This window comes from Prionailurus viverrinus, chromosome B4, assembly GCF_022837055.1.
Source record: "Prionailurus viverrinus isolate Anna chromosome B4, UM_Priviv_1.0, whole genome shotgun sequence".
NCBI classification, from domain to species: Eukaryota; Metazoa; Chordata; class Mammalia; order Carnivora; family Felidae; genus Prionailurus; species Prionailurus viverrinus.
In genome coordinates this window covers 14,650,044-14,668,481 of record NC_062567.1, presented here as the reverse complement: position 1 = coordinate 14,668,481, position 18,438 = coordinate 14,650,044, and the positions used below count along the sequence as shown (strand labels likewise).

Genomic DNA, 18,438 nt, shown 5'->3' with positions numbered 1-18,438 from the left:
ATCATCTCAACCACAAATAGCCCCTGCTGGACTATACTTCTTAGCAACTGTGGAGATTTTCCTTTGACAAGTTTGTTCTTGCCCTGACTGGTTGCATTAGCCACTGTGGGAATAAATATGCTGGTTAATAGTTAGGCTGTGCTTGGCAACCCAGTCACGAAATCATAATTTGACTTAAGCTCCTTTTGGGCAAAATATTATATAATAATAATAGATCTGGTGCATGTTCTTGAGATCATATTAGAAATATCACTTAATGACATTAAGTAAACATGCTTTCTTACCGGTGGTCTATTTCATTTATTTTACGCTTAGATCCCTTATTTTGAAAAATTTCATGGTCCAGCTATATTCTGTAATAACAGGAATCTTAATAGCTACAATTTATCAAGGTAGTTTGTTCTGTGCTAGGCATTCTATTTGCAGTAGTTTATTTATTCCTTACATCAACCTTATGAAGGAGGCATTTTCTTCGGTTTCAAAAAGTGAGGAAACTTGGGCCATGTGTCGTTACAAGGCATAAAGTAGCTCGCCCAAGACAGAATAGCTAGTGAGCGCTGGCACTAACATTAGAACCCAGGTCTTTCTGACCTCAGAACATGAGTTCTTAAAGCTCATCTTCTGAGGCCTAATTATTAGTCCGCTGTTCTATTTTTATCAAAAGCCTACAAAGTTCTATGAGAATTTCTAGTCGGCCTGAGGGAACCAGTATTTCCAGACAGAATTGATGTCATCCCATCCAAAAGCTAATAAATTTGATTAGTCTATGAATCATACCATGGCTAAATTTACAATTGCCATAAGGCCTTTGAAATATTTAAAATAACCGGAATACGCCAATTATTACCTCATGGACCTCTCGTAACCCAGAGAATCTGATTGAACAAAAAAGGAACTAAACTATATAATTATTTGTATAAATGTGTGCGTGTCATTCAATGAACTCTGCATGTATCTGCATTAGTATATTTTCAAGTTTCCTGTAGTTCCCAGCAATTTTTACAACAATCTATTTGTGATTCTAAAGTATTCTAAACTGTTTTTATCACCAGGTTTCAGCAATTGTGTGTATAAAATGTACATACATTCTCACGTAAGTGTCAGACATTTTTTAAATACCAAGAAATTACTTTGCATTACAATTACTTCGTTGATGTCTATTTGCAATGTCTTTTGTTCTTTTTAACACACAAAGATTATGATAATGATTCCTGGAAGTGTTAAAACTAGAAAAATAGCTAAATAGAACATTTTTCCTTTGCAATAGTCTCAACAGGGGTTCTTTTTGTTATAAAATAAATCTAATGAGCACACATTTTCAAGTAATTCTTATAAAAATCATGAACTTCTAATAACCACTGGATTATTCAAAAATCGCATCCGAAAATTTTCTATTTATTTTCCCCCAACAGAGAATTGTATATTTTAAACCGTTTGAACAATGTTTCTTGAATTGTAGCTGATTTGCCTTTTTATTCCATATGCCACACATCTACATTCAAGTCTGAAACTATTTGTTAAAATCTGCCTACATAGAGATTTTTGCCTCCACAGCCATCACTAAATGGTGTTGAGTAAGGCCACAGTTGGACAGGATATGGAACAATAACGAGCAGTGTGCAAGAACTTATCAGTAGAATCCATGTTCCTGGGCTATTTGAGTGCGTGGAACTCATCATTTTTCCAATTTTGAGATCTCAAAGGTCAGACATGCTGTAGTCATAGAAGGAGGGTGTCTCCATGTTGTGATCTGAGGGTGCTTAGAAGGCCCAATTATCCCCTGAATTGTCTTCCACAGTGCCAGACTCGCGTTAAAAATTCGCTTAAGTGTTCCTCATAGATTCAATCACTGACACCATCACAGGAAGAAAAATATTAACTTATATTCCTCAGTGATAGTTGGCGTAGGGCACTTTTCTGAGAAAATGTGAAGGAACAGAATAAACTTTTAACAGTGGTAATGGTGAAGAAATTGGTACAGACTTCAGGATTGGGTATATCATCACAATATAAAGTTCTTAGAAGACAGAAAATATAAGAATTAGGAAAAATCTAGAAAGGGAGAGGTAGAAGATACTAAAAGCAAGCCACTTATTTCACAGTTTTGCTTGGGCCTATATTAATAGTGCACACCTCTCTTCCTCCTAAAAGATCTACGAGGCACAATTGTAGTCTTAATGATGAGTCCTGCTCTTTTCTGAAAAAGTGTGGCCAAATACACAACACAAAATGTACCTTTTAACCATTTTTAAGTGTACTGGTCCATGGTACTAAATACATTCACATCGCTATGCAACCATTGCCACCATCCAACCCCAGAGTCTTTCTTTTTTCCAGCTGAAACTCCATACCCATTAAACACTAACTTCCCATTATCTCCTTCCTGACTCCACACTCTACTGGCACCCACCATTCTTCTCTGTCACTATGGATTTGACTGCTTTTTAAGTACCTCATGTAAGTGGAATCATACAGTATTTGTCCGTTTGTGACTTGCTTATTTCACTTAGTATTATGTCCTCAAGTTTTAGCCGTGTTGTAGCAGATGTCAGAATTTGTTTTCTTTTTGAGACTGAATAATATTTCAATGGGTAAACATTGTGTTTACCCGTTCATCTTCTAAATGGATGTCAGGTCGCTTCCACCTTTTTACTGCTGGGAGTAAGGCTGCTTATGAACACTGGTGTACAAATATCTGTTGGAGTTCCTACTGTCATGTTTTTGGGTATATCTCCAGAAGTAGTATTGTTGTATCATGCAATAATTCTGCTTTTAATTATCTGCCATTTCGCAGAAAAGCTAAAAGATTTTGCATTCCCACCACATTGCACAAGTGTTCCAATATCTCAACATCTTTGCCCACACTTGTTATTTCCTGGGGGTTTGTTTGCTTATAATAGCCATTCTAATGGGTATGAGCTGATAATCTCATTTTTACTTTGATTTCCTTTTCCCTAGTGACCAGTGATGTTGAACTTTTCATGTGCTTACTCACATTTGTATATTGTCTTTGGAGAAATATCTGTCCAAATCTGTGTTCATTTTTAAATGAGGTTGTTTGGGGGTGCCTGGATGGCTCAGTTGGTTAAGCGTCTGACTACAGCTCAGGTCATGATCTCACAGTTCGTGGGTTTGAGCCCTGAGTTGGGGTCTGTGCTGACAGCTCAGAGCCTGGACCCTGTTTCAGATTCTGTGCCTCCCTCTCTCTCTGCCCCTCCCCTCTTTGCACTCTGTCTCTCTCTCTCAAGAATAAATAAACATTTAAAAATTAAATCAGGTTGTTTGTAGTTGTTGTGAGAGTTCTTTATGTATTCTGCATATCAACTTCATATCAGATATATGACTTGCAAATATTTTTTTTTCTGATTCCATGGATTTCCTGTCATTCTGCTGGTGTCCTTGGATACACAAAAGTTTTTCATTTTGATGAACTCTAATTTATCCAGGTTTTTTTTTTGGTACCTATGATTTTGGTGTCATATCCAAGAAATCATTGCCAAATCCAATATTGTGAAGCTTTTCCCATGTTTTCTTCTAAGAGTTTTATACTTACAGTTCTTACATTTAGGTTTTCAACCCATTTTGAGTTAATTTTGTATACAGTGTAAGGTAAGGACACAACTTTAATTTTTTTTTTTTTTTGCATGGAGATATACAGTTTTTACAACACTATTTATTCAAATGGCTGTTCTTTCTCTACTGAATGGTCTTGGCTCCCTTGTCAAAACTCATTTGAGCACATATGAAAGCTTATTTATGGGCTCACTATTCTATTCCATTGGCTTATGTGTCTGTCTTTATGCCAACACTACACTCTTATAACTACTGTAGCTTTGTAACAAGTTTTGACATCAGGAAGTATAAGGGCCATAGCTTGGTTTTCTTTCAAAATCGTTGTGGTCATTTGGGGTCCCCTGAGATTCCATATGCGTTTGAGAATGGATTTTACTATTTCCACAAAAAATATTCTCTGGATTTTGATAGGAATTACACTGAATCTGTACATCACTGTGGATGATACTGACATCTAAAAAAATATTGATTCTTCCAGTCTGTGAACATGAGATGTCTTTCCATTTATTTGTTTCTTCTTTAATATCTTTCAGCAATAATTTTTAGTTTTCTACGCACATGTCTTTTGCCTCCTTGGTTATGTTTTATTTTGTAGAGGAAGAAGAAATGTATTTTTGTTGAAGTATCATTTACATACAATATCATATGAGTTTCAGGTGTACAACATAGTGATTCAATATGTATACACCTTGCAAAATGATCACCACAAAAGTCTAGTTGCCATCTGTCACTGTACAAAAATTTTACATTATTGTTTTACATATTCTCTATGCTATACATTACATCCCCATGTCTTCTTTATTTTATAACTGGAAGACTGTACCTTTTAATCCCCTTCACATATTTTCCTCTATCTCCTCATCCCTCTCCCCTCTGGCAACCATCCGTTTGTTGTCTATATCTATGAGTCTGTTTCTGATCTATTCTGTTTATTCACTTGTTTTACCCTTTAGACTCCACATATAAGTAAAATCATACGGCATTTGTCTTTCTCTGCCTAACTTATTTCACTTAGCGTAATACCCTTTAGGTCTATCCATGTCATCACAAATGGCAAGATTTCATTCTTTTTTATGGCTAAGTAATATTTCATTATATACCACATCTTTTTATCCATTCATCTATTGCTTGCTACAAGTGGCTTCCATATCTCGGCTATTTTAAATTATGCTATGATGAACATAGCAGTGCATATATATTTTCAAATTAGTGTTTTCACTTTCTTCAGATAACTACCTAGAAATGGAATTTTGGGATCACATGATAGTTCTATTTTTAGCTTTTTGAGGAACTTCCACACTGTTTTCCACAGTGACCATACCAATTTACATTCTCACCAACAGTGCAGAAGGATTCCCTTTTCTACACATCCTCACCAACATTTGTTACTTATTGTGTTTTGATAATGGCCATTCTGACAGGTGTGAGACAGTGTCTCCTCGTTTTGATTAGCATTTCCCTGACAATTAGTGATGTTGAGCTTCTTTTCATGTACCTGTTGGCCAAATCTATGTCTTGTTTGGAAAAATGTCCATTCAGAACCTCTGCCCATTTCTTTAAAAAAAATTTTTTAATGTTTATTTCATTTTTGAGAGAGAGAGAGAGACAGAGCGTGGGCAGGGGAAGGGAAGAGAGAGAGAAGAAGACACAGAATCTGAAGCAGGCTCCAGGCTCCAAGCTGTCAGCAGAGGCCAACATGGGGCTCAAACCTGCGAACCGTGGAATCATGACCTGAGGCAAAGTTGGACACTTAACGGACTGAGCCACCCAGGCACCTCTGCCCATTTCTTAACTGAAATGTTTTTGTTTTTTGATATTGTGTTGTATGAATTCTTCATATATTTTGAATGTTAACTCCATATCAGATATATCATTTGAGAATACCTTCCCCCATTCAGAGGTTGTCCTTTCATTATGTTGATGGCTTCCTTCACTGTGCAAAAGCTTTTTAGTTTGATGTCAACCCATTTGTTTATTTTTGTTTTTGTTGTCCTTGCCGGAGGAGACAGACCAAAAAATATATATATATTTATAAGACATGTCTAAGATCTTACTGCCTATGTTTTCTTCCAGGAGTTTTATGGTTATGGGTCTTACATTTAAACGTTTAATCCATTTTTAGTTCATTTGCTTATATGGTGTAAGAGAGTGGTCCATTTTCATTATTTTGCATGCTGCAACCCAATTTTCCCAACACCATCTATTGAAGATATCTTTTCTTCATTGTATATACTTGTCTTTTTTTATATACATTAAGTGACCATATAAGTGTACATTTCTTTCTGGGCGCTCTATTCTGTTCCAATGATTTATGCGTCTGATTTGTGTGTGTGTGTGTGTGTGTGCGTGAGTACCATTGTGTTTTGACTGTAATAGGAGTGTAGTATAGTTTAAAATCTGGGAGCATGATACCTCCAGCTTTGCTCTTCTTTCTCAAGACTGCTTTGGCTATTTGGGTTTTTCTATGGCTCCCCACAAATTTTAGGATTATATGTTCTAGTCCTGTAAAAAAAACTGCCATTGATATTTTGATAAGGATTGCATTGAATCTTTAAATTGTTTTAGGTAGTATGGACATTTTAACAATGTTAATTCTTCTAATCCATGAGTATAATATATCATTCTACTTATTTGTGTCACCTTCAATTTCTTCATCAATGTTTGTGGTTTCAGAGAAGGTCTTCCAACATCTTGGATAAAGTTATTTATCTAAGTATTTTATTCTTTTTGATGTAATTATAAATTGCACTGTTTTCTTAATTTCTCTTTCTGATAGTCTGCTATTAGTTTGTAGAAACTAATTTCTGTATATTAATTTTGTATCCTACAATTTTACTGAATTCATTTAGTAGGTATAATAGTTCCTTTGGTGGAGTCTTTATGATTTTCTGTATGCAGCATCATGTCATGTGCAAAGAGTAACAATCTTAGTTCTTGAATGCCTTGTATTTCTTTTTCTTGCCTAATTGCTATGGCTAGCACTTCCAGCACTATTCTGAATAAAAGTGGCAAGAGTGGGCATCTTTGTCTTAGAGGAAAAGGTTTCCTGCTTTTAGAAGAAAAGTTTTCAGTTTTTTCCCATTGAGTATGATGTTAGTATGGGTTCATCACATACAGCCTTTACTATGTTGACATACAATCCCGCTATAACCATTTGGTTAAGAGTTTTTATCATAAATGGATGTTGAATTTTGCCAAGTGCTTTTTTTTCCATCTATTGAGGTGATTCCTAAGTATTTTATTCCATTTGATGCTACTGTAAATGGAATTGTTTTCTTAATCTCTTTTTCAGATTGGTCATTGTTAGTATATAGAAACACAACTGGTTTTTGTGTATTGATTTTGTATCCTGCAATTTTGCTAAATTTGTTTATTTGTTCTAACAGGTTTGTTTAAAATAACCTTTGAGTTATCTACATTAAGATCACATTTTCTGTGAAGAGATGATTTTACTTGTTCATTTCCAATTTGAATACTTTTCTTGTCTAACTGCTCTGACTGGGACTTTCAGTAGTACACTGATAGAAGTGATGAAAGATGGCATCTTTGCTTTGTTCCAGATCTTAGAGGAAATGCTTTCAGTCTTTCAACATTGAGTATGATGTTAGCTGTGGGTTTTTCATACATAAACTTTGTGTTGAGGTAATTTCCTTCTATTCCAAGTTTGTTAAGTGTCTTTAACTCCTTCCCTGTTTGAGCAAAGCTCTGTATTACATAGCCAAAAAATTTTACATGCCACTTATATTACTATTTAGAGAATTATTTCCTTCATGTAGATAACATATTAAAACATTTTCCAAAAAAATTATCTCCCTCACTCTCATTTAAAATAAATATCAATGGCCAGTTCCTACAAGGAATGAGAGGAATCTAAGATCTTCCAATTAAATAAAAGTAAAATTTAATTATTCTGAAAAGTAAATTTCAGTGAGTTTGCTCTTATTTGGCCTCATAAATTGAAAATATTAATTAATCTTTACAAGTAAATATTTATCTTTCACACTGAATTAATTTTAATATTTTCACTGAGACAGAAACAGGAAAAATCCTAACTCACAAAGGTACACGATGGCAAATGGAATTAGCACTTTCAGAGCTCACACCAGAATTATCCAATATTATTTTGGTTAGATTCTTGTCATATAATCACTTTTATTCTCAAGTCATTGAGACTGTCTTTGATAAGAATTGAGTCATTGATAGTATCAAGACAATGAGAAAAGGATACCCAAACCATGTTTAAACTTTAACATTGTTTCAGGATTAGTAAACTTCAATGAAGTTCAAAGGAATGTTTGTAAGTGTCTGGTGATTTCTGTAGAAATATTGACAGGGCATGGCATTAACTCCAGGCTACAGCAGTATTCACTGGAGTATTATAAATGTTGCATAGCTGTTTACATATAATTTTCTATTCCACAGTAGTAGCTTAGCCAAAGCATCTTATGGCTTTTCAGTAGTATCTATAATGGTGAATACAGGGACTCTAATAGAAAGTTATATCATCTTGCGTGAAGGAACTTTGCATGACATAAACTAATTTGGGAACAAATAAACTCCTGTCATGTTTTTTTCCTTCCCTAAATAGGTTTTCAATTTCTTTCAAAATAAGCAAAATTTTTCTTCCAAATCCAACCAAGCATTTCAAGAGCTATGCATTCACTTGAAAGTCACAATTATTTCTGGGTAGTAAAGAACATTATATTTTATTCCCATCTTTTATGGAAACTTATTTAAAAAGTTGTGATTCAAGGTTATTGCCTTCATAAATTTGGTAACTTTAAAAACAGAATGCAAAGCTTTTCTCAGGATTCCTAGCCAAGCCTTTAGTGTCAACATGCACGTGTAGAAATGGTGTTTTTTGACAGAGAAGGTACGTAGGATGACAAGAATTGCAGGAGTTCTATGTATGTATTTTGGCTTCAGAAGATATTTTGCTTGCGGAAAAAACAGGCTTCTATTTGGTGTCACCAGGTGTCTTTGAAAATTTTTAAGGGAACTGGGACACCTGGGTGGCTCCGTTGGTTGGGTGTCCGACTTCAGTTCAGGCCATGATCTCACGGTTCATGAGTTCGAGTCTTCTGTCAGGCTCTGTGTTGACAGCTCAGAGCCTGGAGCTTCTGATTCTGTGTCTCCCTCTCTCACTCTGCACCTCCCCCACTCATGCTCTGTCTCTCTCCGTCTTTCAAAAATGAATAAACGTTAAAAAAAAAAACAAAGACAATGTTTAAGGGAACTCATAAACCAAATGTCTTTCTTGGACAAAGTCAATTTGCACACTTGGGTTTGCAGAACAAGCAGGGACTGCATTCTGAGACCGAGTAGTTTCATCCAATTCCACGATGAAAGAAAACAGGGCAGCAGATAAATCCAACCAGTTAGCAAACCAGTAATTAGCCAGTCTATCTAATATTTACGGACTCTATGTGCCAATCAGTCTTCTAGGAAATGGGGTGAGTGAGGCAAATTTCCTGTCCTTATGAAGTTAATATTTTACTTTTCCATGACCTCCTTCAAAATATTAATGAAACTGTAGGCAGCTCTGGAAGGCTCACACCCATGTCGGCAAAGACTGGAGCCTTCAAAGATTTGGGGTGCTTTCGTAAAGGTCTTATGAATCTAAAACCTACAACCCTCTTGGGTCATCTTAAGGACTAGAATTCTAGAATGAGGACCTGTTCCCTTCTGAAACCAAATCAGAATATTGTATCTTAACCCCACTCCCCCACACCCAAAATGAGTATTTCTCTGGGCTTACCTAAAAATTCAGACACAAATTCCAACTTTTGGAATATGAAGATAATTCTTCATAGTCTCACTGTTTGCTCCCCAGTGGAGCCCGATGCTGTGACTGTGTATTTTGGTGAATTCCACAGATATGCCTGTGATGCCCAGGCAGAAGAAAAATTGAAAAAGCAGTAAATTGGAATATATAAAATAACAGTTTCAGTATATCAAAAGTGTTACAAATAAAATGAAAGAGGAACAATGCTTTCAATGTACTTGACAAATAGTTCTCTTTCAGGTAAATATATCAAATGAAAGATGTGGTCTCTCATGGAAATATGGGTAAAAGTTGAAAAGGCAACTCACAAAACTTTCAGAAAGGGAAACAACCACATATGATGAAGTGATCAACTTCACTGGCAATCATAAGTCACAGTTGAGTTTTGAGGGAAAAAAGAGATAGGAGAAAGAGACTAAAGGAATTCTGGTCAGCATCATGTCACCTACATGTCTAATATGACTTTGCTTTCACTTCTATAATAAGCACAATAGAACAGCTAACAGAAAGCTATTTATTAATTGTAAAATGCCATTTTATTTTCATTTTAAAAACAATATATGCTATTTTAGAAAAGTTGAAATATAAATATGCACAAAAAAGTCACTAATAAGTCCAACACATAGCCATTATTCTGTGTAGTACTTTTTAAAGTTTATTTATTTATTTTTGAGAGAGGGGAGGGGGGAGAGAGATAGTGAGAGAAGGGACGGGGGACAGAGAGAATCCCAAGCAGGTTCCACAGTGTCTGTGCAGAACTGTACTGGGGGCTCAATATCACAAACTGTAAGATCATAACCTGAACTGAAAACAAGAATCAAATGCTATTTGAAAAAATTCAGCATCGTTTCTTAATAAAAACCCTTGAGAAAGTCGGGATAGAAGGAACATAACTAAACATCATAAAAGCCATTTATGAAAAGCCCACAGCTAATATCATCCTCAATGGGGAAAAACTGAGAGCTTTCCCCCTGAGATCAGGAATATGACAGGGATGTCCACTCTCACCGCTGTTGTTTAACACAGTGTTGGAAGTGCTAGCATCAGCAATCAGACAACAAAAGGAAATCAAAGGCATCAAAATGGGCAAAGATGAAGTCAAGCTTTCACTTTTTGCAGATGACATGATATTATACACGGAAAATCCGATAGACTCCACCAAAAGTCTGCTAGAACTGATACATGAATTCAGCAAAGTTGCAGGATACAAAATCAATGTACAGAAATCAGTTGCATTCTTATACACTAAATGAAGCAACAGAAAGACAACTAAAGAAAATGATCCCATTCACAATTGCACCAAGAAGCATAAAATACCTAGGAATAAATCTAACCAAAGATGTAAAAGATCTGTATGCTGAAAACTATAGAAAGCTTATGAAGGATATTGAAGAAGATATAAAGTAATGGAAAAACATTCCATGCTCATGGGTTGGAAGAATAAATATTGTTAAAATATCAATACTACCTAAAGCTATCTACACATTCAATGCAATCCCAATCAAAATTGCACCAGCATTCTTCTCAAAGCTAGAACAAGCAATCCTAAAATTCATATGGAACCACAAAAGGCCCTGAATAGCCAAAGGAATTTTGAAGAAGACCAAAGCAGGAGGCATCACAATCCCAGACTTTAGCCTCTACTACAAAGCTGTCATCATCAAGACAGCATGGTATTGGCACAAAAACAGACACATAGACCAATGGAATAGAATAGAAACCCCAGAACTAGACCCACAAACATATGGCAAACTCATCTTTGACAAAGCAGGAAAGAACATCCAATGGGAAAAAGACGGTCTCTTTAACAAATAGTGCTGGGAGAACTGGACAGCAACATGCAGAAGGATGAAACTAGACCACTTTCTCACACCATTCACAAAAATAAACTCAAAATGGATAAAGGACCTGAATTTGAGACAGGAAACCATCAAAACCCTAGAGGAGAAAGCAGGAAAAGACCTCTCTGACCTCAGCCGTAGCAATCTCTTACTCGACACATCCCCAAAGGCAAGGGAATTAAAAATGAACTATTGGGACCTCATGAAGATAAAAAGCTTCTGCACAGCAAAGGAAACAATCAACAAAACTAAAAGGCAACTGATGGAATGGGAAAAGATATTTGCAAATGACATATCAGACAAAGGGCTAGTATCCAAAATCTATAAAGAGCCCACAAAACTCCACACCCAAAAAACAAATAACCCAGTGAAGAAATGGGCAGAAAACATGAATAGACACTTCTCTAAAGAAGACATCTGGATGTCCAACAGGCACATGAAAAGATGTTCAATGTCGCTCCTCATCAGGGAAATACAAATCAAAACCACACTCAGATATCACTTCATGCCAGTCAGAGTGGCCAAAATGAACAAATCAGGAGACTACAGATGCTGGAGAGGATGTGGAGAAACGGGAACCCTCTTGCACTGTTGGTGGGAATGCAAACTGGTGTAGCCACTCTGGAAAACAGTGTGGAGGTTCCTCAAAAAAAATAGACCTACCCTCTGACCCAGCAGTAGCACTGCTAGGAATTTACCCAAGGGATACAGGAGTACTGATGCATAGGGGCACTTGTACCCCAATGTTTATAGCAGCACTCTCAACAATAGCCAAATTGTGGAAAAAGCCTAAATGTCCATCAACTGATGAATGGATAAAGAAATTGTGGTTTATATACACAATGGAGTACTACGTGGCAATGAGAAAAAATGAAATCTGGCCTTTTGTAGCAACGTGGATGGAACTGGAGAGTGTGATGCTAAGTGAAATAAGCCATACAGAGAAAGACAGATACCATATGGTTTCACTCTTATGTGGATCCTGAGAAACTTAACAGGAACCCATGGGGGAGCGAAGGAAAAAAAAAAAGAGGTTAGAGTGGGAGAGAGCCAAAGCATAAGAGACTCTTAAAAACTGAGAACAAACTGAGGGCTGATGGGGGGTGGGAGGGAGGGGAGGGGAGGTAATGGGCATTGAAGAGGGCATCTTTTGGGATGAGCACTGGGTGTTGTATGGAAACCAATCTGACAATAAATTTCATATATTAAAAACAAAAAATAATAAATAAAATATAAATAAATAAATAAATAAATAAATAAATAAATAAAATAAAATGCTAAACTGACTGTCCCACCCAGGTGCACCTATCCTAACTAATATTTTATGGGCAATGCCATACTATATTTTTAAGTGTATGTGTTAATCAGTCATGGTAATTTTTCCTTTGACAATATATCATGAGCTTTCCCCCATTTTTAAGTAGCATCGAAAATTGATAGATGGCGCGCAGATGTCCAAAGTACAGATGTATCCTAACTTCTTTAAGCATTAACCTAATATTATGAAATTACATTATATCCAATTTCCAGCATTTTTTTAGATGTATGTTTATCTTTGAGAGAGAGAGGGAGAGAGAGCGCACACACGCTCAAACGGAGGAGGGGCAGAGAGCAAGAGAACCCGGAGAATTTGAAGCATGCTCCTCACTGTCAGCACAAAGCCCAACATGGGGTTCCAACCCACAAACCATGAGATGGTGACTTCAGCCGAAGTCAAATGCTCAACCACTGAGCCATCCGGGTGCCCCACCCAACATCTTAAATAATGCTGTGATGACACCTTTGACATGAACTCTTTCTAAATGCTTTCTTGGAATGAATTCCTATATGTGAAATTACTAGTCAAAGCTATGAACACTTTAAACATCTTATTCATATTTCAAAGACACTATCAAAAATGTAAGAGTTTGTACTACTCCTGCCGACAGTATATAAAAATTCTCACGTTCTCATACCCTTCTCAAACATGGACATTCCTTTTTGTAATTTATGTAATTAATTTTTAAAATATTGGGAGCTTTTGGTTTTCGACTATGACATATGATTGACAGTGAAGTTGATCCTAGGTGGTTGTTTCCCTTTCTGTAAGTTTTACAAGTTGCCTTTTCAGGACTTTTACCCATATTTCTATCAGAGAATGCATCTTTCATTTGACATGTTTACCTGGAAGAGAACTATTTGTCAAATACATTGAAAACATTGTTCTTCTTTCATTTTATTTACAATGCTTTTGATACACTGAAATAGTTATTTTACATTTTATATATTCTGATTTACTGATTTTTGTACTTTCTTCTTTACATGTAAAGCATAAAAAGGCCCTTCCTCATCTGAATATTTATACAATGTCAATATTCAACAAATATATTTTGAGGATTTATTATACCTCAAAGCAAAAGAGAAACTTTTCCTGACTTCAAAACTTACCATCAAGAACAATAAAGACTATGGCTTTACTTTTCACATTTAACACTTCACCTTTTGGAAGTCTTGATATGTGGAGTAAATAAGAAATTTATTCCATGAAATTGCCTCATATTCATTTGTTGCATATAAAAACACAGTCAGTGTTGTATGGTGGTTAGAGTTAAGCGTTCTAGAATCAGACAATTGGCTGTGAATGTCAGTCCTTCCACTGAATAACTCTGTGTCCTTTGGCACTTTAGTTTACTTTACCTGAGCCTTATTTTATAAAGCTGTAAGTTGGGACCTATAATAGTTCCTACTATCTTGGTGTTTGGTGAAGATTAAATGAGATACTCTATGGAAATTTCTTAACAGTGCTTGGCTTATGAGAAGTGCTATAAACTGACTTGCAATGCCACCATTATTTTTTAATACATTATGGATATATTTCTTAATGTTTCTTATATATAGGAAAGCTGAATATTTCTAGTGATCAGATTCTTTTCTAAACATGAACTGCCACAATGTTGGGGTAGTTTACATGATACCTATTGCAAACCTACTAATAAAAGTTATTCCCTGTTGTTAATCAAAATCTTCTCCCCCTTTCTAGCTATTCTCACTCATTTTTCTGGATGACCTTGCCAAGTCCCTTTGATCGGATTCCAAAATTTATCCTGTTATACTCTGTATTAGAATTTAACTAGATTGATTTCATGAACATTAAAATGTATCTATTTACACTGTTGAAACACCATATTAAGAAAACAATCTTATCATGAGTCTTCCATACATCAGTAATTTTTTATAATTTTCTTCAGCTAGGCTCTATAATTTATTATTTGATTTCTCACATATATAATTTTGTTGTGCTATGGACTGAATATTTGTATCCCTTCAAAATTCATAGGTTGAGGGGCACCTGGGCGACTCAGTCAGTCAACCATCTGACCTGATTTCAGTTCAGGTCATGATCTCGCTATTCCTGAGATCAAGCCCCACATAGGGCTCTGTGCTCAAAGCACAGAACCTGCTTGGAATTCTGTCCCCTCTCTCTGCCTCCCCACCCCTGCTCACATTCTCTCTTTCTCTCTCTCAAAATAAACAAAGTACAAAATTCATATGTTGAATCCCTAATCCCCAGTGTTACGGTATTCGGAGGTGGAACCTTTAGGAGATGATTGGGTCACAACTATGGAGTCTTCATAATGGGATTAGTGCCTTTACAGAAAAGGAAGAGAAGCCAAAATTCTCCCCCCTCCACGCCCCCCCCCCCAGGTGAGGACACTGAAAAACAGCTCTCTGCAAACCAGGAGAAGTCCCTTCATCGGACATGAAATCTGCCAGCCTTTGATCTTAGACTTCTCAGCCTCTAGAACTCTAAGAATTAAATGTTCTTTTTGTTTAGGCCACCCAGGTTATGGTATTTGTTATAGAAGCTCAAACTAAGACATTTTGCTTAGGATTTTTAGTTGTTTCAGGAAAATACGCATCAAACATTTTGCATACAATGCAGTAGTAACGAAACATTGTAGGTGAAATCTCACATTTCATGCTATTAATGCTTTAACTTCAAGTATTTCAATGAACCAATTCCTTTTTCAGGTAGTTGACATGTCACCCTATTGAGGAAGCAATGTTTATACTTAACATCGTCTGATTAAACCCTGTCACCTCTCGGATTTTGAGAACGCACCTCTAAGGTAATCTTTACCTATTTCACATAAAAAATTAGATTTATAAAAAGTAAGTACCTTTTGAAAAAAACTCTTGTTTCTAAATTGAAAAAGTGTGCAAAAGAAATAAAGTAAAACCTCAAAACCTTGTGATGTATCCCATCAAATCAAAGTCTAAAAATTCCCTATAAAAAATACTAGACCAAATGGGAAGTTCTTAAGTATGACATGTAGGTAGGACAAAAAAATGCCAGATTAACGGAATATATGTTTTTCTTTTGAGTCACAGTCAATTTACCTCTGAAAGTGAATATATAACAGTGAATTTTAATATTAACTTCTGGTATGCGAAAGTAATTATCTAAGAATATTTTCTGACAACACTTCAGTGGTGAGGATCCGTTGCATGGGATATATCTCCACACTGTATCAACAGTTTATAATCTTCTGGTTGACTTGGATCTGAATGGTACCAACATAAGCAAGACTACTATCTTTATCTCCAAGTAAAAATACAAGAGTAAAGCCTTTGTACTCAAATAATTTTGAGAAATTGCTAGGAGAGAAGCTAGACTCTCTCTATACTTGATATGATTCTGATATTAAAATAAACATACAAATCAAAGAGAATGAGGGAGAATGGGCAATGGGGGTCAGCAAGGAAGCAGACAATGCAATGCTTGGAACATGATTTTAAAACAAAATACCCAGGGGCCACCTGCGTGGCTCATTCGGTTGAATGTCTGACTCTTGCTTTTGGTCATGACTGCATGGTTTTGTTTGTGAGTTCAAGCCCTACGTTGGGCTCTGTGCTGATGGTGCAGAGCCTGCTTGAGACTCACTCTCCCTCTCTCTCTCTCTGCCCCTCCCTGAGACTCTCTTTCCCTTTCTCTCTTTCTCTCTCTCTTTCAAAACAAATCAATAAATTTTTAAAAATGAAACAAGATACCCAATACTACAGCATTTATTTCCTTGACTCAGGATGTCAATAAATTATAATAAAGAAGAACTCTTGTCAACACTAGAGCCAAACAGTTGTTATACCTAAAAATTATTTTTCTTGATCACTATATATTAAGTGCTTGATATAAATAGAATTTATTTCATTGTGAAGATTCAGTCTTTCTAAATAAACCTCATATCTCAAAAAAATAATTATGCGTCAAACCAACAGGTTCAAGTACTCTGAAAAAAGAGACCCATCATGTAAAATAAGAAAATTCTCAAAAACCTATTAATAGGATCAGTTGCATCTGAAATTCAACTATGCCAATTTCATTAAGGAAAGTCAACATAGTAATCTATTTCTTTAAAGGTCACACCATTTGGATGCTAAAAAGGGGCACAGACTGATTTTTTTTTCAAAAAGTAGCTATTTTACCATCATTATAAAGTTAGCTTTAAAAAAAATATCTCATCCATAAGTTTCGCATCACAAAATTTTAGGGGAAAAATTGGCCATCATTATTCCTTCACAGTATTTCCCCCCTACTGTGGTATACAAAAGAAACTCACATTTCAAAGCGATTCTCGATTTTATCTACAGGTTATGGTCCACATTTGAAATAAAATACCAAAGTGGAAACTTCTCAGAAATGAAAATGAAAAGCGAAACGCCAAAAGGTGATCTCCTAATGTAACGCTGAAAATGAAATCTGTTTATTCGACAGATCTGTTCCTTCATTTTCCTCCACAGCCGTGAGTTATTAGAATTTTTCATGCAGTCAAGACCTTTCGCACTCAGCTGCTTCCTCCTCCTTTCACATTAACCTTTCCTGAAGCAGGCCCGTGCATGTTATCACAGCAAGCGTGCCAAAGGAAGCTGCGTAGAGATTAATAGCGGAAGGGACTTTGCACTTGTCAAACCAGCCAAGTGGTTCCTCTTTGCTGCTCACCAAAGAGCAGTGAGGGCTTTCCTAGGCAGGTCAGAGACGGACAGTACACCCACATTCAGCCTCTCTGGGTAAATTGGACACATATAAATGAATCCCTGTCTTCGGCTGCATTTTGTATTTAACAGTCACTAACAGCACCATCGGTGTCCCAAACTGTGGGAGACAGATCAATAGCTCGTTTTCTTCTGCAGAGAAGAAATTTTTCACTATTCACTGTTCTTGCTCTAAGATCATAACAACTGAATATGTAACTGTAGGACAACAATAGCAAAACTGAATATATAGAAACTTGTTTTAGCAGAAGAAAATGAACAATTCTATAAACATGGATTCACATAGCATCCGAAAAAAAAAAAGAAAGAAAGAAAAGAAGCACAAGGTGCTCTAAAATACTAGAATTAGTGCCTCCAGGTAATTGACTCAATAGTTACTCTGAACCAACAGTGAACCAATTTAACTTGATGAAAATGTGGTTTACAACGGGTGATCGTATTGTAAGAAAAGCAGGAGTTCCGGGGCGCCTGGGTGGCGCAGTCGGTTGAGCGTCCGACTTCAGCCAGGTCACGATCTCGCAGTCCGGGAGTTCGAGCCCCGCATCAGGCTCTGGGCTGATGGCTCAGAGCCTGGAGCCTGTTTCTGATTCTGTGTCTCCCTCTCTCTCTGCCCCTCCCCCGTTCATGCTCTGTCTCTCTCTGTCCCAAAAATAAATAAACGTTGAAAAAAAAAAAAGCACAAGTTCCACTGATGAAATGCAATATTCCTTCAAGATGTCACGTTACAAGGGAAACTAGAGAAACATACACATCTTCGCCCATGTCTTTCCTTGGTGAACAGGCTCCTTTTTCATACTAGACCAGTAAGCAATGGAGCATCTTCCCACTGCTGAGAGTCAATGTATCTTCCTTTACAACCATTTGTAATGAGAAGGAGGTACAAGATCACACAATTAGCACATGGTTTATGCAGGATCCAAATCTAGGTCCTGACTCGCAAGCTGGTGCTGTTTCCTGTGCCCCAGAATCAAAGGATACAAGCCAGAGTTGTGCCGTGTGTGCAAATCCGTACCAACTCACTTGGAGCTAGTGTCCTATGAGCAAAAATAAAATCTACTCATCCAACCTAAAATTCATTTTGAACATTTCCATACTGAATCTAAGTTTAAGCTCATCATTTCCATCACAGCATTTTTAAGCTTCAGTAATGAGCTTCTTTTGAATTTTGCTTCCCTAATACATTAAAAGTTATATTACTGCTTATCACTT

At 36.3% G+C, this 18,438-nt stretch overlaps 1 protein-coding gene across 1 annotated transcript in view; it reads right to left on the bottom strand.

Moving 5' to 3' along the window:
* Positions 1–18,438, bottom strand: part of MALRD1 (MAM and LDL receptor class A domain containing 1) — a 779,242-nt gene that overhangs the window by 760,363 nt on the left and 441 nt on the right. The gene's annotated exons all lie outside the window — the stretch shown is intronic.